This window comes from Sciurus vulgaris, assembly GCF_902686455.1.
Source record: "Sciurus vulgaris genome assembly, chromosome: 3".
Classification (NCBI taxonomy): Eukaryota; Metazoa; Chordata; class Mammalia; order Rodentia; family Sciuridae; genus Sciurus; species Sciurus vulgaris.
This window is the reverse complement of record NC_136463.1, coordinates 40,741,577-40,768,043: the sequence shown is the minus strand read 5'-3', so window position 1 is coordinate 40,768,043 and position 26,467 is coordinate 40,741,577. Positions and strand designations below refer to the sequence as shown.

At 41.2% G+C, this 26,467-nt stretch overlaps 1 pseudogene across 1 annotated transcript in view; it reads right to left on the bottom strand.

Annotated features, from left to right (window-relative positions):
• Positions 1–24,415, bottom strand: part of LOC306657579 (chromodomain-helicase-DNA-binding protein 1-like) — a 116,885-nt pseudogene extending 92,470 nt beyond the window's left edge. Inside the window, exons 1-7 of the transcript in view lie at positions 24,262–24,415; positions 24,103–24,173; positions 23,623–23,795; positions 5,942–6,023; positions 3,679–3,840; positions 848–1,008; positions 178–278 (exon numbers count right to left, since the gene is read on the bottom strand). The product of the transcript in view is annotated as a chromodomain-helicase-DNA-binding protein 1-like (transcript). The remainder of the gene's footprint in view (positions 1–177; positions 279–847; positions 1,009–3,678; positions 3,841–5,941; positions 6,024–23,622; positions 23,796–24,102; positions 24,174–24,261) is intronic.
• Positions 24,416–26,467: the final 2,052 nt, after the last annotated feature.

The window sequence follows — 26,467 nt, the reverse complement described above, 5'->3', positions numbered from 1 at the left end:
AACATCTGAAGAAATCTGAATAACATTAGATAATATAGAGAAAATGAGAATAAGCAAAATACACACAGTAAATACAGGTAGTTTTTTGTTTTTTTGTTTTTTTTTTTTTTTTTGAAGAATTCTGCTGATTTTGAACACAGAAATACTAAAGAAAAATAACATGGGGAAAAAGAACACTGCCTCACCATCAAACAAATATGGGTGATCCACATACTTTTGAAGAAGGGATAAGATATTCTGAAGGTTAACTTTCTTTGCCTTCTCATTTTCAAATGCATCTGTAATTTTGAAGAGAAAGAAAAATGGACTAACAAATCAAAAACAAAACCAAAAACAAACCCAACTCTTTATAAATAATCTTACTCATTTCATAGGACATTCCTCAAATTTATACTAACTCCCAGTGTCTCATCTGCGCTGAGAATTAACAGCATATCCACATGAAACTTTGTTTTGAGAAGGAAGTCTATAATTGAACTTGGGGATGGTTTGTTATAATGACTGGAAATTTCTAAAATTTCTTCCTTAACTGCTATTGTGGATTTAAGAGGGGGGAAAAAGCAAATGGAGGACAAAAGGCATGAATGGACATTTAGAAGTGTTTGCTTCATTGTTGGAAATAAGAAAAACTAGGCAAGAGGAAAAAGGGAAATTGATCATGCAACAACTAAGTCTGATACACTTAACACTACATTGTCTCACTGCAGCTGACCTGAGTATCATTCAGAATACAAAATGCTACACTATATTCTTGCTATACAAAGTGAGTGTAATTATAAAATATTTCCCTGCCCCCAAATCACATCTTCATTTAGATTCTAAATGGATTAAAGTACCCTGTGATTACTTAGGTCTTTCATCAAAATAGCCTTGTAGTATTTTTTTCTGCAATGCTGTCCATGCCATGGTATATCACTACTTCTGTCTTTTTGGGGAAGCTTTGTAGCTACCTCAGATTTTACTCTCCTCAGCAGAAATGGCTGCAAGAAGTTGTATAGTTTTCACTTGCTGTGTAAGGAAAAAAATACAAGAGAGTGGTTCAAAAATACAACAAAGGCACTGAACTACTGGAGAACATATAGCAAGTTACTTTCCTCATTTTCAAGCTAATTCTGCATTCTAGGTTAGTATAGCAATATTCATAGTACAGATGCTCCTGGACTTACAAAGTGATTGCATTCTTACAAACCCATCCAAAATTGAAAATATCAGTAAGTAAAAAATGTATTTAACAGATCTAACATACCAAACATCACAGCTTAGCCCACCCTACCTTAAATGTGCTCACAATGCTTACAATAGTCCATCAGGCAAATAATATAACATAATATAGTATGAACATATGTTGAATACTTCATGTAATTTATTGAATACCTGTGTCTAAACAACACTGACAACACAGAACACTGTATTGTATCAGGTATTTACCCTCATGATTGCTTGCAGGAACTGGCGAGTTGTGACTTGTTGCTGCCACCAACCCTTACAGGACAGAAACTTACAACCTATCTCTAGCCTGGAAGACTGAAACTCATGTTGTCTTATGGCTGAATAGTGATTCCATTGTGTACATACACTGCATTTTCTTTTTTCAATCTGCTAATGGACATTTAGGTTAGTTCCAAATTCTGGGTACTGTGAATAGTGCTGCAATAAACACAGGAGTTGCGATATCTCTGTGACATGTGATTTCCTTTCCTTTGATGGGGATTGCTGAATTATACAGCAGTTCTAGTTTTAGTTTTTTGAGGAAACATCCATCCTGTTTTCCATTATGGTTGGGACCAATTTACTCCTGCCAGTAGTATATCAGAGTTCCCCTTTCATCACATCCTTGCTAGCAATCGTTAGGTTTTTTTTTTTTTTTTTTTTTTTTTTTTTTTTTTTGTATTTTTGTAATAACTGTTCTCACTGGGGTGAGGTAGTTTCTCACTGTGGTCTCGATTTGCATTTCCCCCATGATTAATGAAATTAAACATTTTAATATAACTAACAATAATGCATTATATATCTCAAACCAGTTAGAATTCAGACACAATTTTGAATATACTCAAAATAAAGAAGTTTGAGTATATGATATACTAATTATCTAAATTAATCACTACCCAATGTATACATGAATCAAAACATCAATACCACATACCTCAAAAATAGGCACAAACATGTACATCAATAAAAATTCAAAATTCAAAGTATTGTTTCTATTGAATGTGGAATGCTTTTATAAAATGGTAAAGTCAAAAAATTATAAGTTGAACACACATAATTAGAGAACCATCTGATTTCTGCCTTTAATGGGCTCTTCCCTATTTCTTCTAGACTTGTTCCTGGCTTTGAACCCCCAAAATACAAACACTCAAAGAGCTTGATTCTTCTCACTAATAATCTCATTTGCAAGAAACTGTTTACCAGGGTATTCTTACATTTAATCTCACTGAGTAGCATAACAGCATAGAAATGTACGGCAAGTAATACTGTTACCATTTTTACAACTGTTAAGTGAGGCTCAGAGGAATTAAGCAACTTATTCAAGGACACACAGGCATTCAAACTTGAGTTTTTGACTTCTAATCTCTTCTTCCTTGACCAGGTATCCTGGAATTCAAAAACTCTGCTAAATTAGAATTATACTTCACATAGTATTTTCAAAAACAGAAAATAAAAATACAAGCAACCAGCTAAATCTGAAATTCAGATAAACAATTAATAGTTTTTCAATACAAATTTGTCCCATGTCACATGTAATTGGTTGTCCTATTTTTTATCTGGCAGTGCTAAACATGGAGTAATCAATCAGAGCAGGTTTTCAAGGTAATCTTTATCTTGTGGTATGGGAATTTGTGCTATAAGAAGACTTTGCAGCTCATATTTAACCAGTACATACATAATCACTAGTTGGCTTCCTGCCATTTGTTTTGGATAATCAGCCTAGGATATTCAGATATTACAGGAATATTCAGATAATTCCACAAGGCAGAGGGGCAAAGGTATAAGAGAAAGTTACTGGTTATATGAATGAGGGCTTCCCTTTTCACTTCCACTCTCCACTCATCTCAGACTTGTGGTTTCTACAAAGTGTTAAAGAGAAATAACAGTGTTGCAGAATTCTTAAGGGCAGTTTGGGACTACAGCATGCACTTACTTTTCTGCACTGGGAAGTGGCATGGAAAGTAAAAGTCTTCATAAAAATTTAAAATTTGAAGCCAGGCATGGTAACATATACTTGAGGAAGGAGGATGGCAAGTTGAAGTCCAGCCTAAGAAACTTAGCAAGACGCTATCTCCAAATTTTTACAAAAGCACTGGGAATATATCTCAGGGGTAAAGCACACCTGGGTTCAATCTCCAATACCACAAAAAGAAAAATATTAAAAAGAAAATTACAAGCTGGTTTTTAAAAGAAAGTATACAGATCGGTTGGTACTTTCTACCTTCTTCCAAAAATGAACCAAAAAATCCCCATTGTAGAATCATGTAACAAACAAAAGTCACGAATAGCAGGCAACTGCACACAACATGAGGGACCCAACATCTGCCTTGTGTTTCTGGTTCTTTGTCTGAAGAACCGCAGGTATTCTCTGGTTATCCATTCTCTTTCTTTCCTATCTGTAACTGTTATGCATTAGGGAAGTCTGAGTGATAAGATCTCTTGGGGATGATTTATCAAATGGGGATTAACCTGATTTGGACTCTTTTTCAATATCCTGGTAATGTTGAACAAAATCTTCCATCTGTTCCTTAGAAAAAAGCTCAGGTTCCACAAAACTGAGGAGAGAGTAGAGTTCTTGAGGCTGTTTGGGATAGGAGTTCCAGTCAACAGGAGACTGAAGACCACTGAGAACTAGAATATATGTAAATAAACACAGTTAAAAATCTCTAACATTGGAAGCAAACTGAGTTACTCATGACAACATTTATTGAAAAGCAGAGTGGCATGATTTAATGGAATTAGGCTCAAGTTCAAGGTGGTTACATTCTGTTTAATTTAGAATATAATATCTCTTCAGTTTTCTAACTAAAGAAGGGAATAATAATCTGTAAGAAGACACTGTCATAGGAATGTAAGTAACAATCACTTTGTGACTCTGAGTATTCACAGTTATTCACTATGGTTATTATTATTCAAGTCTATGTAAAGATTCACACTATGGTTATGACCCACAAGGGAGAATTATTGGGGCATCTGAATAACACATATACTCGAGGAGGTTGAAAGCCAGAATTACAGCATCAGGCCTCTATCGACAAGCAAGAACAAGATGTATACAAACAACATATCTGTTTATAAACTTTGCAGGTATATCAGATGCAAGGCATCAGATCTTTGGATGTTTCTGGACATTCTGTCATAAGAAGTCCAATACAGAAAAGGACTTATGTAAATTTTTGAGAACAGGGCAGGGGATGTGGCTCACTGGCAGATCACTTGCCTAGCATTCATGAAGCTCTGGGTCAATCACTAGCATCACCAAAAAACAAAAAACAAAAAAAAAAAAAAAACAACAACAATAACAATATTAGGCCAAGTAAGGTCAACCTCTGAACTGACACAAGAGCTTATACCAGGAGAATTAAATAATACAGGAAGTGGAAGAGTCATATCCTATTTATGTATATTATTTATGTATATTTATGTATATTATTTTAAATATCAAAGTACAAACTTAATGGCAAAGAGACACAATCAAGAGTCCCTACAAAGAAGGCTGAGAGGACACCAGAGAGAAAGGGATGCCCTACCAGGCAGGGGATAAAAAATATTTGAAACTATAAAACCTGATTACATCTTCAGTAAAACTCTAAAAACTGCAACTTCTAGGCCATTAAATATAGAATTCAAATCTAAGATTTCTGTTAAATGAACTCAAAGTTAGTGTTGATTTATTATAGGATGAGGACCAAATTTCAATTATCATCTCAGAAATTACCAAGTGTGGTCTCAATGAGTGAGCAAACTTTCACTAGGTCAACAAGGAGAAGATAGTCTTCACATTCCACTGGCTTCTCAGAAAAAAAGGGCAACACTAGGTTACAATGATGTTTCTCACATACTTTTCCAGAATGACCACAAGAGGTTGAGAGAAGGGCATGAAATCAAGAGTATCATAACAAAAAAAATATGACAGATGAGAGATTGGAGGCAATGTTCTATAAGAAATTTGTCTGGTCTTTTCATGAGTGCAGGTGAATGGTCAAAATTTTTGACTAGGTTAATGGGGTGCAGGGGTGGTAAGGTATGTCCCATACATCTGCAACTGCAGGCAGTAACTATAAGATCATTTGTTTGCCAGGAAATTCAAGAGAGTTGAAACATCTCCAAAATACAATGTAATTTATTGGAGTAGGGTCTTGCTCATTTGATAACTGGATTTTAGTAAATATAACCTCCTATATAAAAGAGAAATGAAAAGTAATTAGCCCATATTCAATACTACTTTTGTCACTACCCATAACCCCCCCAAAAAGGTTCATTTAGCTCTGCAGAAATCTTTCCTAAAAACATATCAATTTAGTTGACTATGTTCAGTACCTAAAGTACATGTTCTCAAAGGAGGAGTTGGGGGGAGAAGGAACAATGAATAGATGGGATATTGGATTTTTAAGCCTGTGAAACCATTCCGTGTGATACTATAATGGTGGACATGTGTCATTACCTATTTGTCCAAACTCAAAGAATGTTTATAATAGCAATAGTGAATCCAATAAATTATGGACCTCTGAGTTATTCTGATGTTGTCAATGCAGGTTCATTAGCTTTAACATCTCTTTTCCAGGGAGATGCTGAGAATACAGGGAGCATGTTTGTAAAGGGCAGGGGACATATGGAAACTCTATACCTTCTACTCAATTTTGTTGGAAACCTAACTTGCTCTAAAAAATAAAGTAAATTAAAAAAATGAAGGAGGGTTATATAAAAACTAAGACTATCCTTTGTGGTTTACCTCTGAAAGTGTCTTATGCAGCAGAGAGCTTTGGTTTTCAATCTGTGAGCTTCATCCAACAACAAGAATACTCCATGTGAAGCTGTGAGAGAAAATCCAAACATTCATTTTTGGGTGTAGCTCAAACACACATCTTACAACCACATCTTACTACAAAATTGTGACTTGTTAGAAAGACTAACAGTAAGGCTCACTCTGTTAGAAATATACCTGGAATCATGACCTTCTTATCTCAAGGTTACCAAGTGCTTTTTCTTTTTCTTTTCTTTTTTCTTTTTAGATGAGAAAGATCTATGCAGGAAGTAAGGGGCCAGAGACAAAAAGAAAAGATACATTTATATTATTACTATGTACCAGACATTGTGCTTGTGGCTTTATGTGTTATTTAATTTCCAAAAGAATAAGATAAGCAACCATAATTGTGCCAACAAGGGAGACTAAAAACTCAGAAAGGTTAGGTAAATTGGTCTAGAACATAAAGGTAGAGCTAAGAGGTCAACCCATAAAGGAAATCAAGAGACTTAAAATGGGGGAGTGGGTGAACAGGATCACAGAGATGTCCAGGAAGATGCTGCCACTGAACTTGTTAACGTGGAGTTCATTCCTGGCTGCTGCCAGAGCATGTTTTGTAGTATAGTAGGTTATGACAGCAATTTCTCAATAATTCAGTCATAAAATCATATTTTAAACACGATGCTACTGGTGGAAAGCTGTTTAAAACAATCCAAAATATGGAAAAGGATTGGATGAGATTCTAATATGGGATACTTATATATATAGCAAAAAACTGAAAAATAACATAAATATCCAATAATAGATTATAAGATGACAAATACTATGCTGCAAAAATACCTGTAATAATAAAACAAAGATATAAATATTGAATATTCTTTTTAAAAATGTGAAAACCATGCAAAGAACAATTAAGTATAAGTTTAATACAATTTTTAACTTTCAATTTTGTATGTAACATTATGGATCCACGCATTGTTTGTGTACTTGTAAAACTAAGTGGGTCAAGCAAAACAGTGGATAAAGAAGGACAATTCCTGAAAAATTAAAAGATCTGTGTGGAGGCTGGCCTACAAAAGGAAGGCTTCTTTATCTGAAGCTACAGAGAAAATTCAGAAGACTAGAAGTCCATTACTGCCATTCACACTGATGAGAGAGGTGAAGGTGAAGAGTGATCCGGGGATCCAAAGAGCAGGCAGGAAGTCCAAGGAGAGCACTGGCAATGGAAGCAGGGGATGCATTAAGGATTAAAGGAGATAGGGTCCCAGGGAGGTTGGGCGGGGATGGTGGTTATGACATAGGTGCTGAGTGTCCATACTATAGTACCATTCAAAATAGATTAGATCCTTTTCCTTTGGAAGACTAGACACAGGTTTGTATATACACAAACATCTAAAAATGCTTATTCAATGCAGAATGTCAGTGAGGTGGATTTGGTTCAACGAATGAAAGTGGGCTGAATCACTAATCAAAGGAAATTATTTCCAGAATGTACAATATAGTAATGGAGAAATATAACTTTAACAAACATATTGAAACATACCTAGCTGTTGGGATTCTTACTATGAGTCAACATTATAAATATCCCTTTGTTACTAATAACACTCAAAAATCCACTCATAAATGGATTCAGAACAGACAGATATAAAAATGGTCTTTCTGCTGAATAAGGTGACACTCCAGTGCTTCTAGATACTTAGAGAAGTTCTCTTAGAAAGATGGGCCATGGCACCAAGTGCTGGGTTTGAATATCTGCTCAAATGTCTGCTCTGCCTTACTGGGATAACTGCTCTGTTAATTTCCTCATTTGCAAAATGAGATGATAAACCTGCCTACTAGGGTTTTCATTGAAACCTAAATGGGACAATTTATATAAAGTACCCCAACAACATTCATGTACCCAATTTTATTATCTTTTTGAGACTTGCCATATGTTACTTTGTATCATAGATATCTTTATACTTCTTATCCCTCTACTGCTCAGGTAGCCTCAAAGATTTACTTTCTCCTGGGTTTTTACCAGTAACTCTCTACAGGTTCCTTTCCACGGAGAGACTTCAAAAAAAGTTAAGTTGGATATAAGAAATATAAATTAGAGCTGGGGAAATAACTAGTGGTAGAGCAGTTGCCTACCATGTGGGAGGTCCGAAGTTCAATGCCCAGCATCATAAAGTGGAATGACATGAAATTAACATGACATGACAGTAAAGAAAGGTAAAAGAATGAAAAAGAAGATAAAGCATTATACTCTTCTGAAGAAAAAGATAATATGCTCATTTAAAATGTAAATTAGGGGAGGTTCAAGATGGCAGCCTAGAGGGTGGCTGCATTTCATGTTGCTCCAGGACTCAGGATTCAAAAGAGGAGATTATTGAGACACTTGGGGACCAACTCAAGCAAACCGGGTGACTCTCACCCGTTGGGAAGGCCGTCCCGAATGGGACAGTGTCCCGGAACGCAGAAAACTTTGTGAAGTAGAGCTGCCGGCGAGACACACCCCTCCCCCCACTGGAGCAGTGAACTCGGACAACTGGGAGCCCCGTAAAGGAGGCCGCTCGGCACAGCGCTGGAACTCGGAGCAACCACTGGGGCTCCGGCAGCTGCCCAGGGGAGGAGTGGCGAAGAGAGCTGTGTGGACTCAGAACACCGGGGCCTGCCCTGAGGAGGAGGAGGAGGAGCGTGGCCGCTTGGATTCGGGAGTGAGTGACTGCACCAGAGCTACAGGCAGTTGCCAGAGGAGAAGCCGCGTGACGAGCTGTTTGGACTCAGAACGACTGCTTCTGAACACCAGGGCCTGCCCTGAGGACGAGGAGGAGGAAGAGGAGTGCGGCAGCTTGGATTCAGAGTGACTACACCAGAGCTACAGGCGGTTGCCAGAGGAGGGGCTGCGTGGCGAGCTATTTGGACTCAGACCACTTCTGAACACCAGGGCCTGCCCAGAGGAGTAGGAGGAGGAGGAGCGCGGCGGGTCGTTTGGACTCGCAGTGACTGCATTAGCGTTCCAGGCGGCTGCTCAGAGGAGAAGGCGAGTGGTGAGTTGTTGGACTTAAGTGACAGCTCCTGAACACAGGGGGGCTGCCTGGAGTAGAAGTGTGGTGGGACGCTTGGTCTTGAGTGGCCGCACCTGAGCTCCGGGCGGTGCCCAGAGGACCCATGCAGCGGTCACGTGGATTCAGAGCCACTCAGAGCGACCGCTCCTGAACACCCGGGGGGTATCTGGAGAAGGAGGAGGAACGGGGACGGTCACTTCGACTCGGAGTGATTGATTGCCCAGGGCTACGGGTGGTTGGTGGGAGGAGGAGGCGCGCAGTGAGTTTCTTGGACTCCTAGTGACCGCACCGAATACTGGGGCGGATGTCCTGGAGGAAGAGGCGTGAGGCGGGTCTCTGGGACTCAGAGCGATTGTATGGGGCCCCAGGTGGCTGCTCAGAGGAGGGGCGGCATAGCCAGGCGACTTAGGTGCAGAGCAGGGTCCCAGGATCTAGGAGGCTTCTTGGTGGAAGAGCCGCACAGAGACACGCTTATGGGCAGAGCGAAGGTTCCAGGCCTGCGGGCAGATTCTCTGAGGAGGGGCCAGCCTAAGGAGATTCATCTGCGAAGGGTGAGGCTCCCAGGCCCAGGAGGTAGGGCTGGGCCCCTGGGAACTTTGCAGAGGAATGGCAGCCCAGCCCAGGCAGTAGCTATAAATTGAGGGGAACCTCTAGGAGGGTACTGACCAGCGAGACCTCCCCACCGGGTGAGTCTTCCCTGCCGGGTGAGGTTTCCCCACAAGGACAGTAAAACCAAAGACTCAGGCCCAAACAGGCCTTGCCTCAGCCCGCAGCCTAGGTCCCCTTTGGATGACCATTGATCAACAAGTGGAGGCACCTCTGCCCACTAGCAGGGATTATACCCCACCTGAAGGCCACCACTCCTAGAGAGGCAGCTTCCTTTGGGAGCACCGTGCATTATCAACTTCCTCCAAGACTTCAGCCTACTGAAGGCTAAGGGGGGATATATATATAGAAAATCTTCAGGACATTGTAAGTCAATAGAGGAAATCTGCAATATCTCAGCGGTCCACTGATACCTGAACAATATGAGAAAACAAGGAAAGAAAATGCTGCAAACAAATCTAGATGTTACATCAATAAAACCCAATGACAGCATGGCAGAAGAAATGACAGAAAAGGAGTTCAGAATGTACATAATTAAAATGATCAGAGAAGCAAACGATGAGATGAAAGAGCAAATGCAGGCATTGAATGATCGCACCAATCGACAGTTAAAAGAGCAAATACAGAAAGCAAAAGATCATTTCAATAAAGAGTTAGAGATATTGAAAAAAAAAACCAAACAGAAATTCTTGACATGAAGGAAACAATAAACCAAATTAAGAACTCCATAGAAAGCATATCCAATAGGATAGAACACCTGGAAGAAAGAACCTCAGACATTGAAGACAAAATATTTAACCTTGAAAAAAAGTTGAACAAACAGAGAAGATGGTAAGAAATCATGAACAGAATCTACAAGAACTATGGGATATCATGAAAAGGTCAAATTTAAGAATTATTGGGATTGAGGAAGGCTTAGAGAAACAACCAAAGGAATGAACAATCTATTCAATGAAATAATATCAGAAAATTTCCCAAATCTGAAGAATGAAATGGAAAATCAAGTTCAAGAGGCTTATAGGACTCCAAATACACAAAATTACAACAGACCCACACCAAGGCACATTATAATGAAAATGCCTAACATACAAAATAAAGACAGAATTTTAAAGGCTGTGAGAGAAAAGAACCAAATTACATTCAAGGGGAAACCAATACGGATATCAGCAGATTTTTCAATCCAGACCCTAAAAGCTAGAAGGGCCTGGAACAACATTTTTCAAGCCCTGAAAGAAAATGGATGCCAACCAAGAATCTTATACCCAGCAAAACTTACCTTCAAATTTGACGATGAAATAAAATCCTTCCATGATAAACAAAAGCTAAAAAAATTTACAAAAAGGAAACCAGCATTACAGAACATTCTCGGCAAAATATTCCATGAGGAAGAGATGAAAAACAAAGAAGCAAAGCAGCAGAGGGAGGAATTATCCTAAAGGAATTGTCAAATAAAGGAAGAGCCAAGTTGTGTCAAACAAATGAATATATAAACTTTAAAAAATGAACCAAATGACCGGGAAACCAAATCATATCTCAATAATAACCCTGAATGTTAATGGCCTGAATTCATCAATCAAAAGACATAGACTGGCAGATTGGATTAAAAAGAAAGATCCAACAATATGTTGCCTGCAAGAGACACACCTCATAGAAAAAGATACCCATAGACTAAAGGTGAAAGGATGGGGAAAAACATACCATGCACATGGACTCAGCAAAAAAGCTGGAGTATCCATCCTCATTTCAGATAATGTGGACTTCAAGCCAAAGTTAGTCAGAAGGGATAAAGAAGGTCATTTCATACTGCTTAAGGGAAGCATAAATCAGCAAGATATAACAATCATAAACATCTATGCCCCAAACAGTGGTTCATCCATGTATGTCAAACAAATCCTTCTCAATTTCAGAAATCAAATAGACCATAACACAATAATACTAGGTGATTTTAACACGCCTCTCTCACCACTGGACAGATCTTCCAGACAAAAATTGAACTCAATAACACAATCAATAATTTAGACTTAACGGACATTTATAGAATATACCATCCAACCAAGAGTGAATACACTTTCTTCTCAGCAGCACATGGATCCTTCTCTAAAATAGACCATATATTATGCCACAAAGCTAATGTTAGCAAATACAAGAAGATAGAGACACTACCATGTATTCTATCAGATCATAATGGATTGAAGTTAGAAATAAATGAAAGAGTAAAACACAGAAACTATTCCAACATCTGGAGATTAAACAATATGCTATTATATGATGAATGGATAACAGAAGATATTAGGAAGGAAATTAAAAAAATTCTTAGCGGTAAATGAGAACAAAGAAACATCATATCAAAATCTCTGGGACACTATGAAAGCAGTACTTAGAGGGAAATTTATTTCATGGAGTGCATTTAATAAAAGAAGTAAAACTCAAAAAATAAACGACCTAACACTACAGCTCAAAGCCCTAGAAAAAGAAGAACAGACCAGCACCAAAAGTAGTAGAAGACAGGAAATAGTTAAACTCAGAGCTGAAATCAATGAAATTCAAGCAAAAGAAACAATACAAAAAATTGACAAAATAAAGAGATGGTTCTTCGAAAAAATAAACAAAATTGATTAACCTTTAGCCACACTAACAAAGAGAAGACGAGAGAAAACCCAAATCACTAAAATAACAAGGAAATGAACAAGGAAATATCACAACAGATATGATTGAAATACAAAACATAATTAAAAGGTATTTTGAAAATCTATACTCCAACAAAATAGAAAATTTCGAAGACATCAACAGGTTTCTAGAGACATATGAATTGCCTAAACTGAACAAGGAGGACATACACAATTTAAATAGACCAATTTCAAGTACTGAAATAGAAGAAGTCATCAAAAGCCTACCAACAAAGAAAAGTCCGGGACCAGATGGGTTCTCAGCCGAGTTCTACAAAACTTTTAAAGAAGACCTCATTCCAATACTTCTCAAAGTATTCCATAAAATAGAAGAGGAGGGTACCCTCCCAAACTCATTCTATGAAGCCAATGTCACACTGATACCTAAACCAGACAGAGACTCATCAAGCAAAGAAAATTTCAGACCAATATCCTTAATGAACATCGATGCAAAAATTCTCAACAAAATTTTAGCAAATCGCATACAAAAACATATTAAAAAGATAGTGCACCATGATCAAGTGGGTTTCATCCCAGGGATGCAAGGTTCGTTCAACATCAGGAAATCAATAAATGTCATTCAAAATATCAATAGACTTAAAGTCAAGAATCACATGATTATTTCAATAGATGCAGAAAAAGCATTTGATAAAATACAACACCCCTTCATGCTCAAAACACTAGAAAAAATAGGGATAGTGGGAACATTCCTTAACATTGTAAAGGCCATTTATGCTAAGCCCATGGCTAATATCATTCTAAATGGTGAAAAACTGAAAGCATTCCCCCTAAAAACTGGAACAAGGCAGGGATGCCCTCTTTCACCACTTCTATTCAACATTGTTCTTGAGACTCTGGCCAGAGCAATTAGACAAACCAAAGAAATTAAAGGGATACGAATTGGAAAAGAAGAACTCAAACTATCCCTGTTCACTGGTGACATGATTATATATTTAGAGGAACCTGGAAATTCCACCAGAAAACTGTTAGAACTCATAAGTGAATTCAGTAAAGTAGCGGGTTACAAGATAAATGCTCATAAATCCAATGCATTTTTATACATAAGTGATGAATCTTCAGAAAGAGAAATTAGGAAAACTACACCATTCACAATAGCATCGAAAAAAATAAAATACTTGGGAATCAATCTCACAAAAGAGGTGAAAGACCTCTACAATGAGAACTATACAACACTAACGAAAGAAATTAAAGAACACCTTAGAAGATGGAAAGATCTTCCATGTTCTTGGATAGGAAGAATTAATATTGTCAAAATGGCCATACTACCTAAAGTGCTATACAAATTCAATGCAATTCCAATTAAAATCCCAATGATGTACCTTACAGAAATAGAGCAAGCAATTATGAAATTCATCTGGAAGAATAGGAATCCCAGAATAGCTAAAGTAATCCTTAGCAGGAAGAGTGAAACAGGGGGTATTGCAATACCAGATCTTCAACTCTACTACAAAGCAATAGTAATAAAAACAGCATGGTATTGATACCAAAATAGACAGGTAGATCAATGGTACAGACTAGAGGACACGGACACAAACCCTAATAAATAAAATTTTCTCATACTAGACAAAGGGGCCAAAAATATGCAATGGAGAAAAGACAGCTTCTTCAACAAATGGTGCTGGGAGAATTGGAAATCCATATGCAACAGAATGAAACTAAACCCATATCTCTCACCATGCACGAAACTAAACTCAAAATGGATTAAGGACCTCGGAATCAGACCAGAGACCCTGCAGATTATAGAAGAAAAAGTAGGTCCAGATCTTCAACATGTCGGCTTAGGACCAGACTTCCTTAACAGGACTCCTATAGCACAAGAAATAAAAGCAAGAATCAATAACTGGGATAGATTCAAACTAAAAAGCTTTCTCTCAGCAAAGGAAACTATCAGCAATGCGAAGAAAGAGCCTACAGAGTGGGAGAATATCTTTGCCAATCATATTTCAGATAGAGCACTAATCTCCAGAATCTATAAAGAACTCAAAAAACTCTACTCCAAGAATTCAAATACTCCAGTCGACAAATGGGCTAAGGAAATGAATAGACACTTCACAGAAGAAGATCTACAAGCAATCAACAAACATATGGAAAAATGTTCAACATCTATAGTAATAAGAGAAATGCAAATCAAAACCACCCTAAGATTCCATCTCACCCCAATTAGAATGGCGATTATCAAGAATACGAGCAACAACAGGTGTTGGCGAGGATGCGGGGAGAAAGGTACACTCATACATTGCTGGTGGGACTGCAAATTAGTGCAGCCACTCTGGAAAGCAGTGTAGAGATTCCTTAGAAAACTTGGAATGGACCCTCCATTTGACCCAGCTATCCCACTCCTTGGCCTATACCCAAAGGACTTAAAATCAGCATACTACAGAGATACAGCCACATCAGTGTTCATAGCTGCTCAATTCACAATAGCCAGACTGTGGAACCAACCTAGATGCCCTTCAATTGATGAGTGGATAAAGAAACTGTGTTATATATATACAATGGAATATTACTCAGCCATAAAGAATGATAAAATTATGGCATTTGCAGGCAAATGGATGAAACTGGAGAATATCATGCTAAGTGAGATAAGCCAATCTCAAGAAGCCAAAGGAAGCATGATATCGCTAATAAGTGGATGATGACACATAATGGGGGGAGGGAAGGGTTAGTGTTAGGGTTAGAGTTAGGGTTAGGGAGGGGGGCAAGTATGGAGGAAGGAAGCACTGTATAGAAGGAAAAGAAGGGTGGGAGGGGTGGGGGAAAGGGAAAAAATAACAGAATGAATCAAACAACATTACTCTATGTAAATTTATGATTACACAAATGGTATGCCTTTACGCCATGTACAAACAGAGAAACAACATGTATCCCATTTGTTTACAATAAAAAAAAATGAATGAAAAAAAAAAGAAAGGGGTTTTCAGACTTCCTCCCTACATGTTCAGGGATTGTTATATTCTGCTCAAGGACAGATCCTCCCAGATTGGTTCCACAGCCATTCAGAGCTCAACCACACATGCTTGCATGTCATGTCTAGTCAGATGCTGACATTGTCTAACCCAGCTAACTCCTGGGAGAGGGGCAGGAGGAGACTCCCCAGAGACTCACAGACCTTTCATGGAGAAGTCTTGTGCCTTATGGAGTCTCCCTTCCACAGTTTCCTGGGTAGAAGACATACTTTCATGCCAGTTTCTAGACTGGTGTCATCTGTGCCATGCCCCTAGTGACCCAGATTCCTCAGAATATCTGTGTTCCTCTTTAAAATTCATAAATATCAAACATGAAAATAGATATAAATGAAGTTTGTCTACCTAAAAGCCACCAAACTTGATTCCCCTCATTGTTTCCAAAATGAAAACAGAAAGAAGAAAGAAAAAAAAAAAAACCTGAAGAGTTCCAGGGCTTGATTACTCCTGCGTCTCTGATCATCACAAGTACAGAGAGACCAAGTGAGTGACCTCACAGAACACTGCATGTCCACACTCTCCGTGATTTCATCAGGGAAGTGAAGCACTCCACACTTTTCCTTGAGGACTCCCTGCTGATGAGGACATTATCCCAGTTGTGAGGGAAGTCTTTCTTCCTGAAGCTGTGCTCTTACATATGTTGGAGGAGACTCCAGTCATCAACTGAGGGCAGGAAGTGGCTTTGCTTCAGCAGGTGAATAGATTTCCACAGACCTCACAATGGAGAAAATGAACTGCATAAATTCAGAATATATTAATTACAAAATACCAGTATTTTTGATTTTTTAAATATTCATTAAATTTATATATGCTACGAATGTGCTTTGTTTTCTTTTCTTTCTTGTCTTTATGTCTTGTCTCCTGTTGTGACAAATCACACTTACCATACCCACTGTTACCATGCTCATCTCGGACACCCCTTTGCTTTAGCATTTCATTCTTAATTGAGTTTGCAGTTCTCATATAAAACCAGTCTGTGACATCTTCCAATTCTCCATATTAGGAACTGTGGAGCAATCAGCGGGTTGTCCATGTGGGTCTCTAGAACTAATTCATGTAAAAAGAGCACCTGCCCTCCAGGTGGGCATCTGCTCAACCTCCACACACAGATGAAACTTTTCTCAGCCATGCTCTTCAGCCTGATTGTCTGCAAGGAAGAGAACCACAGTGAGGTAGAACCAAAGAATCCCTCATCAGTTTCTTACCCAATGACATCAAATTTATATTTTACCATGGAAAATTAAGTACCGGGGCCACTAAATTAGAAAATGCCTATCAAGCAAAACTCAAATTATCTTCTATCTTCTCATGAAAATACTTTGGAAAACTATCTTAGGACAGTTGTGCTATCACAGCTGATCAGATAGGGCTAGAGATACTTGCTAGACATAGTGACTGTCTATCACTAAAGTTTCAGGAGAAGGAGACTTGCGTCCATGTGCAATGATTGAGAGATGTTGCTCACACCCCCTGAGCTGATGGCACTTGGGCACTGGGCTCCCAGTTCTGAATGGCACAAATGTCTCTCTGGCACCCCTCTCATCCTCTCAGGTGAGTGTGCCAGACATAACTTTGCCAAGAAGTGCATCAGCATGTTAACGCCCTTGGTGCTGCTCTCCTGGGGGCTGAACCAGAGAGCAGACCAAGGAAAAGAGAGAGGGAACCTGCTAGGAGGTTTCTGCAAGGGGAAACTTCAGAGGAGCAGGTCTAACACAGACTTTGTCCCTTGACCATAACAGGCCTGGAGAGCCTCACATCCCATCCCAGACCTGATGACCTCAAGGCAGCTCTCAGACTGAATTGACCTACTGCCAGTCCACTTAATCATTTCAACACTGCGAACACCAAGGTGAGGAAGCAGTGCTGCAAGAGGAGGAGCTGGAGTGGGAGGACATGTGTTGGGGGGCAAGAGTGAGACCGCACAGGACAGAGAGGTTTAGTAGAGATGAACACTGATGGTCATCACTGATGCAATGCTATGGAGGAACACACTAGGAGATGTCCAGGGACACAAGAGATGTCTGCTTCAGCTCCACCTGTCCCCAGCTCCCTTCTCAAAGCTCAGAGTCTCACCCATCTCTGTGTCACCTACCAAGACTGGCACTCCTGCCTTCTGCCCTTCCCTCCCTTACCTGGCCAAAACCCCAGAAGGGAATGTATCACCATTAAACAGTTAAACTCTATGAAACCTCAGCTGTGAGCAGAAAGAGGGAGAGAGAGAGAGAGAGAGAGAGAGAGAGAGAGAGAGAGAGAGAGAGAGAGAGAGAGAGAGAGAGAGAGAGAAGATAAGAAGAAGAAGAAGAAGAAGAAGAAGAAGAAGAAGAAGAAGAAGAAAAAGAAAAAGAAAAAGAAAAAGAAAAAGAAAAAGAAGGAGAAGAAGAAAGAGGACAAATAGGATAGAAAAGAGAAATAGGGAGGTAGGGAGTGAAGGAGGAGGGAGGGGATGAGGAAGGAAGGAAGGAGGGAAGGAGGAAGGAGAGGAAGCCAAGAAGGCTGACTATGAATACTTTACAATTACTCTTAATACAAAAGTAAAATGTCAACGAATTCTTGGACATATTCATAGCACAGTCATACTCATTTTCTTTTAGCAGTCAGTGACATTTGAGATGCTAGATGAAGGCAATGAAGCTACCCATCACTTGATTCATTCACCAAAGTGGGAAAAGGTGAGATGTTTAAATTCTGATGTAGAAACTTGGTTCTTTTGACTTATGTAATCATGAATTCGAAGTGCATAATATCTTATAATTAATTAATGGAGGTTTTAATTATAGAAAATAGTAGGTTTCTTGCCTCTCAACAAATAGGGTCAAGTTTTCAAACATAAGCACTTCATTTAAAAGACAAGTGACTACAAACAATAGAATTGCCTCATAACACAGAGTTCAATACAGAAACATTCCCAACCTTCTGAGTTTTTTTCTATAAAACAGGCTGAAAGTCTCTCAACTTTTTTTTCTTAAATCTTTTTGGTAGACAAAATTAACATTTTGGACACTTTAGGAGAAGTGATATAGAGAACACCACCCAACTCTGCCTCTGGAACCAAGATATAACTTCCAGGGTCCGGACAGGCCATGTGCTCTCACATGGATGGGAAAACTTTTGGATCATCACCAATAAATGAAAAAATAAAACTGGTAGCTTTTTGAGAAGAATTCAGAAGTAGGAATTCCATTTTTCCCGAGTACAATAGAATTATTAAAAGTCTCTCTGTGCTGTCTCCTACAGAAGGGTGATCCCCATGGTGCCACCAACGCTTCTGTTTATCCTCTTGTGTCTGCTGGACTGGGAATGAAGACAGCCTGCTCCCTCAGAGTCCTCATAGCCACCTCTCCCAATTCTCTCCCCTTTGGAAGTCATCTCCATCTCTGAGAACTGTTATCTCCTTAAGTCTATGACTCTATTTTACAGAAAACTTCTGAAGCCCCTTGCCCTTTCCCAAGTGACTCCTTCAGCCATTCCACCTTTCTGAATACCAGAGCTCAGCTGGAGGCTGCTGTCTCCTTCCTGTGCCTTCCTCCCCCCTTGGAAATAGGAGCAGAAGCCTTTTTCCTGTGGCTCCTGGTGAACAAATCCAGCAGTGGTGCACCAACTCTTCCTCACTTCTCTCTGGAACACCCATGCCCTTTGGCAATGTCCCAGGTCTCTCAGACACTGCTGTAGAACTTCCTCAACTCACCATGCTTCTCTACGCAGGGACTCTAACCTAGGCCAGAAATCTCACCCAAACCTCATCCCTTGCCAGCACCAGAATTGCTGAAGTATCCCCATTTTCCCCACTTTAATAACATCCCTCAGTCTGATTGTATCTAAAGACCTACACATACCCCAGATGATGTCACTACCCAGGAAGGCTCCACCATGATAGGCCCAGGTATCAAGTCCTGGACTCTGGGGAAGCCCTTTCCTTTGCCCTGGTTCATGTGCACACCTCCACTCTCTATGTTCTGTGTCCCAATACTGACTTTCTCCAGCCACTCACTCTTTGTGATGCAGCTCTCTCTGCGAACACCTCTCCCCAGCCCACATTCCAACTGTGCTCTCATGAATACTCTCAATTTCTTTCCTCTTAGATGCTACCTTCATCTCTGCATTCACCCACAAGGTCTGATCAATACAACCCTGTCCCTGGGATGCTGAGGACAACATAGGGCTGGTTGGATCCCCACCTCCATGTGGACATCTCCTAAGTCCTCGGGATATTAACACATCATGCGAACCACTCACGTTCTATCATAAAGAGACCCAGAATATTAAAGGGAGGCTGAAAAAACCAGTCACCAAAAAGAAAATATGTCAGGATATACTTCATCCAGCTCACTTCTGAACTGACAGAGAAATGGAAACCACTACTGGGAGTCCTCAAAATTTCAAAATTTAATTTCTTAGAGTTTACATAGAGTGGTTCAATAACTGAAATGTGCTTCATTAGCCCAGTATAGTTTGGGGTTTTGTTTTTAATTTTCTCCCTCATCATTAGTCAATGAAAAATTATGTATACAAATAGATGTATATAAACTACATATTTACACACATATATATATGCATATGCATGCATATATATTTTCTCCTAATGGATCACAATTACATACATGTGGCTCTTAGTAAAATGAGTTATGTTCATGGTCCATACAGCTTCTCACTGTGTTCATAATGATTGATTACTCAGCATTTCACTTGAAAAACAGGTTGTGTTCAAGGAAGAATGAATTGGTGTCCTGGAAAGAGGGTGAGAAAACACATTGAATTCATCAGTCATTACTCAACAGGTCTTGATACGAATTCTTTGACATTCCTGGTGACATCCCAGAGTCACTACATGACCGATCACCCAGTTGTCCTGTCCTCCACTCAGGAGAACTGAGATATGAAAATCCCACAGGACACTTTCCAGGGTGCATTCAGGAAGGCTTGAGCAGTCTGATGAATGCACTTCTTAAAATTGAACAAGTAGCAATCAAGCAACTGACCTTAGCACATTCAGGAGACAGGGGACAGTGAGGCTATGCCAAGAAAAATACCATTAAATTGTTCCCTGAAAAATTAACTTCAAAAAGCTCACGTGATTGAATGAGTCAAACTATATACATAAAATATAAGTATAAATATATAATGTAATTTATAATACACATAACTAGGAATCTATTCTGCTCTCAGAAGCATTGACACATGAGTTTGGGGCAACACTGTTTAAGGAAGATTGTGGTACTGTTAGCCAGACTCACACTCTTCATTAAAAAATAATTAAGTGGATATGTTTACGATGTGGAAATTGTCAGTTCACCTAGAGCAGCGAGTGGGCACATTTTCACTGATGTTATAATAGCTAGTTTCATCTTGTATGTTCATTTCCTCAGACTTGAGGCTTGGAGCAGGAATAGGCTGGTGAGCTGGAGTCCACTGTTGAATTGCAGAAGTTTTCTGAACATGTGTCACTGATCTAGTGCTGGAGGGGAGGAGTTCATGCCGGGTTGCCACAGTCAGTGTCCCAAACTGGTTTCTGGAACCAATGCATCTGTCCGGTGTCACTAGGCACCAGTCTGAGACCACGACCTGGGCTGCTCTCAGGGAGAGTTCAAGATCAGGAGGTGACAAAGGGGATGTGGGGGGACCTCCCCAGGGGGAAGATTAGGGAGCAGAGTGTGAGGGACAGGCTGGGCAAGAGGAGGGAACTCTGGAAAGATAGAAATTTAAGGCTGGGGATATGCTGTGACTTTTTCTCAGAAAGCACCTACACTTATTGAGCACCTATTGTTTATAAAGTGCTTTAGAGCCTGGCTAGCTCAGGTATGGTCCACAGACCTGTAGATCTGGTTGGTTAGAAATGCAGGGTCTCGCCACCACCATCATCCAAAGCCATTGCCCTCAAAGTTGCATTTAGAAAGGTGATTCCTGAACAGGTTGAAGTTTGAGAAGTGCAAATTTGAGAAATGACCACACTTAAGCTTCACACAGAGTGATGGAGAGGGACCGGGATTTAACAGGCGCCTCAGGCTCAGAGTGGGTCATCCAAGGTCTAGACAGCTTGACCTTGACTGAACCCTTGCCCAGCAAATGCTCCCTGGTCGCCATCTGCACCCCAGACCCTGTGCTGGGTGCAAAGCCAGGTCTGTTCTATCCCAAATCTTAGGCTTGTCATGTCTTCCCCAATTTCTCTGGGTACTTAAGACAGCATTGCCTCTTCTCCAAGATCTCAGTTGATCCTTACCATCATTCACTGAGAGCACTGCCACAGTGTCCCTCCTTTTCCAAAGGGGAGAGTTATTCTCTACAAACCCAAGAGGTCATCTGATATGCAAGGAGTTTCTGAGTGGCAGACAGTCTGTGCTGCTTTCTTTGGATGTCCCCAAAATGGAAACCATGGGGAGGCTGCAGGGGACCCTGCTTGGCATCAGGACCCCAGTTGTTCAGGACAGCATCCTTGGAGCAGGAGGACCCTGGATGCAGGCACAACAGTAGAGTCTGCTGGGTAACCTTCCTCTGTCCAGTCATTAGAGTTAGTCCAGAGGCCATAGCAGCAAGAGTGGCCACCAGAAGGCACCAGAGCCAAGGCTCAAGGTGTCTGTGGGGACCCACAGTGTCCAGTGGTGGAACAAGTTATCTGGAGGGGTGTAAGTTGCTCTCACTGAGAAGAGTTTGGTGACACCCTGGCAGGGCTTTTGGGGGTGACCAAGCTTCAGAGAAAGAAGAAGAGTGACAAAGTCTTAGGGTTCCAGCCAATTCCAACCCCAGCCCCAGAACTCAGTACCTGGGAGACCCTGGCTGTTCCTTAGCCTCCCTGGGCCTGTTTCCTCATTGCAAAATGGGAACCATGATAATGGTCTCAAAGATGCACATTTCAATGAGATGAAGGGGGGCAGCACTTGGCCCAGGGCCCAGGATTGCTCCTGGCTGACCTTGTCTCTAGGACAGGGGGCCTGTCCAGGTTGCTCAGAGGATGCCATTAACCTGTGTGGAGCTTGAGTGTCAGGAAGTTACTCCCTTCCAGCCACCCCGCCATGTCAAGGAGAAGGACTTCATCTGCTACCATCCCATTTTCAATACCAGCTACTTTTCTCTTAAACAAACAAACAAACAAACAAAAAAAAGCAAGGTGCACACATCTTAGGTGGATAGTGCAAAACTTTTCACATATCTGCAGGGGAAAGTGGAGTGTTCTCAGTCTTGGTTTGCATTCCACCCTCCCAGCCTCTGCCTTCAGCAAGCCTGCCCACAGTCCTCACTGCTGGCCCCAAAGATTTCTTGAACGTCAGTTAAATGGACTACTAAAGTATTTATTAGTTTTATAGAGATATAATTTGCATACCGCATAATTCATCCATTTAAAATTCAGTGACTTTTAATATGTTCACAAAGCTGGGAAAATGTCATTACAGTCAATTTTGTAATATTTCATCACCTCCAAAACAAAACTTGTATTCCTCCTATCACCCCCAAAGTTACCTGACCTCTCCCATTCCTGGTATCACTAATCTGCTTTCTGTCTTTAAGGATTTACCTATTTTGAATGTTTCATGTATTTTAAATTACACAATATGTGGTATTTTGTGTTTGGCTCTTTTCACTGAGCATAACATTTTCCAAGTTCATCCATTGTTGGATCCTTAGTCATTCCTTTTTAATGGACTGAATAATATTCCACTGTGTGAATACACCACATTTTATTTACCTCTTCATTCACGGGTGGACAAATGCACACCTTTTGAATTTGCTTCATTTGTTTCCTGTTATGTTCATGAATTTCCTCTCTGCTGCACTGTGTTCACAGTTCATTCTTTTTCAGTGCTGTCTAATATTCCCTAAAATAAACATATCTCTGTATATGACTCATCCCCCGTGGCTGGCCCACGGCTGGACATTTGGGTGATTTCCACTTTGGTCTTTGGCACTGTTAGGAATAAAGCTGGAAAAATAGTTTTTATGGGGGTCATTGGCAACTTTGTTTCAGCTGAGTGGAGCTAGAATGTCCTGCTGGGTAGGCATTTGTTTGCTTGGTTGTTTTTGAACAGAGAGAGAGCAAAGGTCAGGAGGAGGAGCCTTGTGAAAATCTATCTGGTTAGAATGTAACAACATCCCATGGCTCTCACTGTATGGAGCTCCTCTCTTGTTTTCTCTTTATGAAAAAGGGACATTGTGTGTGTAGCACTGGTCCCAAGTGTTTTTTGAACAATTAAGAAAAAGGAGTTTAAAGAAAAGCTTCAGTAAATGATAGGTCCGGGTAATGTTGGGACACAGTGGAAGTCTAGAAGAAGGTCCCCAAATGAATGAATGTTGGCATGTCTTGGTGCAGGCGTTTGGAGATAAGCCTTGGTGGTTGGGTAGGCCTCCTGGCAGAAGAGGGAGAACCAGAAGGATGCATGAGCACCAGGGCTGTGAGGGCCGAGTGCAGCAGGGTCATGGGGGCCATGGCGGTCTTGATGCAAGGCAGGGCTGCCAGTGTCAAGATGCAGGCCCCACCTCTCAAGTCTGGCCTGATCTTGGGACCATGGCACCGCTTGACCCTCAGCCATCGGCCCCACAAGACGCATGCCTTAGAGGGCACAAGAAGGGCATAATAAGGGCCCCTGTTCAGAATCCCGCCAGGTAGACAAAAGTTTTTCTTTGGCAAGTCTTTGAACATGTATATCTCACAGTCAGGAAGGGAAATCAGTAGAGACCTCTTTCAGTTGCCAACACCTGTCACCAACCTGGAGCTCTGTCAGCTGTGGGACCAGACTCCAGGGGGCAATGCTGGGTCAGAGCTGGGTATCTGTTGTTCCCGTGCACCCTCCAGAATGCCACAGTCCCCACCACTCCCTTTGCTCGCCCAAGTTGAAGGGGATATCAGTCCCACTTACCACCACACTCTCACCAGTGTTACTGTTGTCATTGTGCAGATGAAAGTGGCCTGCTTCCAACAGCCACAACTCTAACAAAAGCGAGAAACTCAAGAGAGCCAGTCCCAAGACTGGCTGCCTGTTCTTCCTTGCAGCATCAGAGGTCCCCACACCACTGACCACCCGTGCACGTGCTGAGCCTGAGCCCAGCCCTCCTAATGTGGAAGGTCTGCATGGGGCGGTAGGTGGTGTGCAGGACCCTCAGGATGGCTGCCGGGTAGCCATACACACCAGAGCTGGTGTGGAGAAACTGACCAAGCCAAGGAGTCGACATTCAGCCTTCCATTATGGCAAGGCTGCTGCACCAAGTCACTCACCAGCTGTGAACTTGAATGAGTCCTCTCTGCCCTGTGCCTGGGTTTCCCCACGTGGCTCCTCATGGGGACTCATACAGCATCACTTCTAATTCACAAGATTGACCTTCAGAGGGACTCATTCAGCATCATTTCTAATTTACATGATTGATGTTCTGAATCCCATGCACACAGTGGGTCTCTAGGACCAGCCACCAATGAGTACAGTTGTTAGTCCTCTATGGCTGGCCCCCTGCACAGAGGTCACCAATGGTCACTGGGTTCCTGTCTCTTCCACTGAGTGACTGGAGGTAGTGCCAATGAGTAGCTAGTTAACAAAATAAATGAATGAGGCAGCTCTCTCTCATAGAAGGCTCTGAGAGAGACCATTTAAATACTCCATATTTGAGCTGGATATCATTTAAATTACCAGGCAGCCTCCTACACCCCTATCCCCCTTATTACCCTATTTTTAGAGCTCAGGGCTTAATTGCATGTCACCACAGCCTTTACCTACCATGCCGGTGGAAATTAGAAGCTCTTGCCAGCTAATCCTTTGCAGCTCATCACCCCTGGCTGGCACACGTCCTCAGGATAGAGTACCGTAGGGACATGTGTTGAGAGCAGACTCCATGATAGTGTGGTGGGGTCCATCAGTCACCTGCCTGCATGCTTCTCTGACCACTACTGGGTCATTTTTCATGCCTCAGCTGGGATGACCCTTCACTGTGAATCAGAGATGTCATCCAGGCCAGATTTGACTCCTGGATCCCTGCTCATGCAGGTTAAAAACTGAACTCCTCACTGTTGGTCCACAAAGCCCTGGAGTATCTGACCCCACAATCTCTCATCCTTCTCTCCCATCATTTCCTTCCACCTTAATGACCATATCCCAGCCATACCAGCCTCATTGCTATATCTCCAATGAATCCCTCCCGCCCCAGGACCTTTGCACATACTGCTTGTTCTTCCTGGCTTGCTCTTACTGCATTATTCACATGGTGAGCTCATCTGCCTGTTTCAAGTCCCTATTCTCAGGGGCCTTATTTAAAATATTTCCCTTGTCCTGCACTGTCAGCTCTTGCTTTATTTTTCTTCCCTAAATTTCTTACTGTGTAAATCCTTTGCAGCCACTGGCATATAAGTTTCTCAGATACTCCCCTGCCCCACAGTGCTGTTGTCACTCCAGAAGGGCAAAGACTTTGGAGAAAAAAAAATTCAGTGAACTAAACATAGGATCTTGCATGGGTGCCTTGGTGGTAAATGCTCAATGTCAGCATTGTTATTCTTGGGTCCCTCTCTTCGGTCACCTTTCCCATTTAGAACCTCTAAGTTCTGCATCCTGCTTTGCAGAGGCAATGATAGGGACCACTTGATAGAAGAAACTGAAGCTCAGGGATGTGATGTGATTTCCTAGATCACATAGTGCCCCTTAATTCTCTGCCAAAATGGTGCCCTCTGCCCCAAACCACAGGACCTCTGCCAGGCTGTTCTCCTGCCTGGGACCCCTTTATGCCACCCTTATAAACTCTTTGCTAATTGAATCTTGAATGCTCCCCAAGGCACATGTGTTGAAAGCTTGGTCTCTAGCCTATAAGGTGGTGGAGACTCATGGAAGGAAGTTAAGTCATTGGAAGTGTGTGTCTGAAGGGGACAATGGGACTCTACCTCCCTGCCCCCTGCTTCCTGGCTGCCATGAGTTAAAGGCAGGTGCTTTGCAGGTAAGGCAAGGAAGAACAGGAAACTTATGCAGGTGCATTGATGAGCACGGGGTCAATCATGCTGGGGTTGCCTTGGAGGTTATGAGCAGCACTCTGAAGGCAGGAAGTTGAAATATTCCTCCACAACTTCACAGGCCATTGATTCCAAGTTGTTCCTAGGGCACGAGCTTCCTTACAATTCCTATCTACCTTTTGTGGGGATCAATCTCATACCTGTGGTCATTGGAAGGCCTGGAAGGTGGTGTATTTGAGAAGTGCCCTCTGAATTGTCCAGGGTGGGACAAGAGATGTGTGTGGTGACTGAGCATCTCC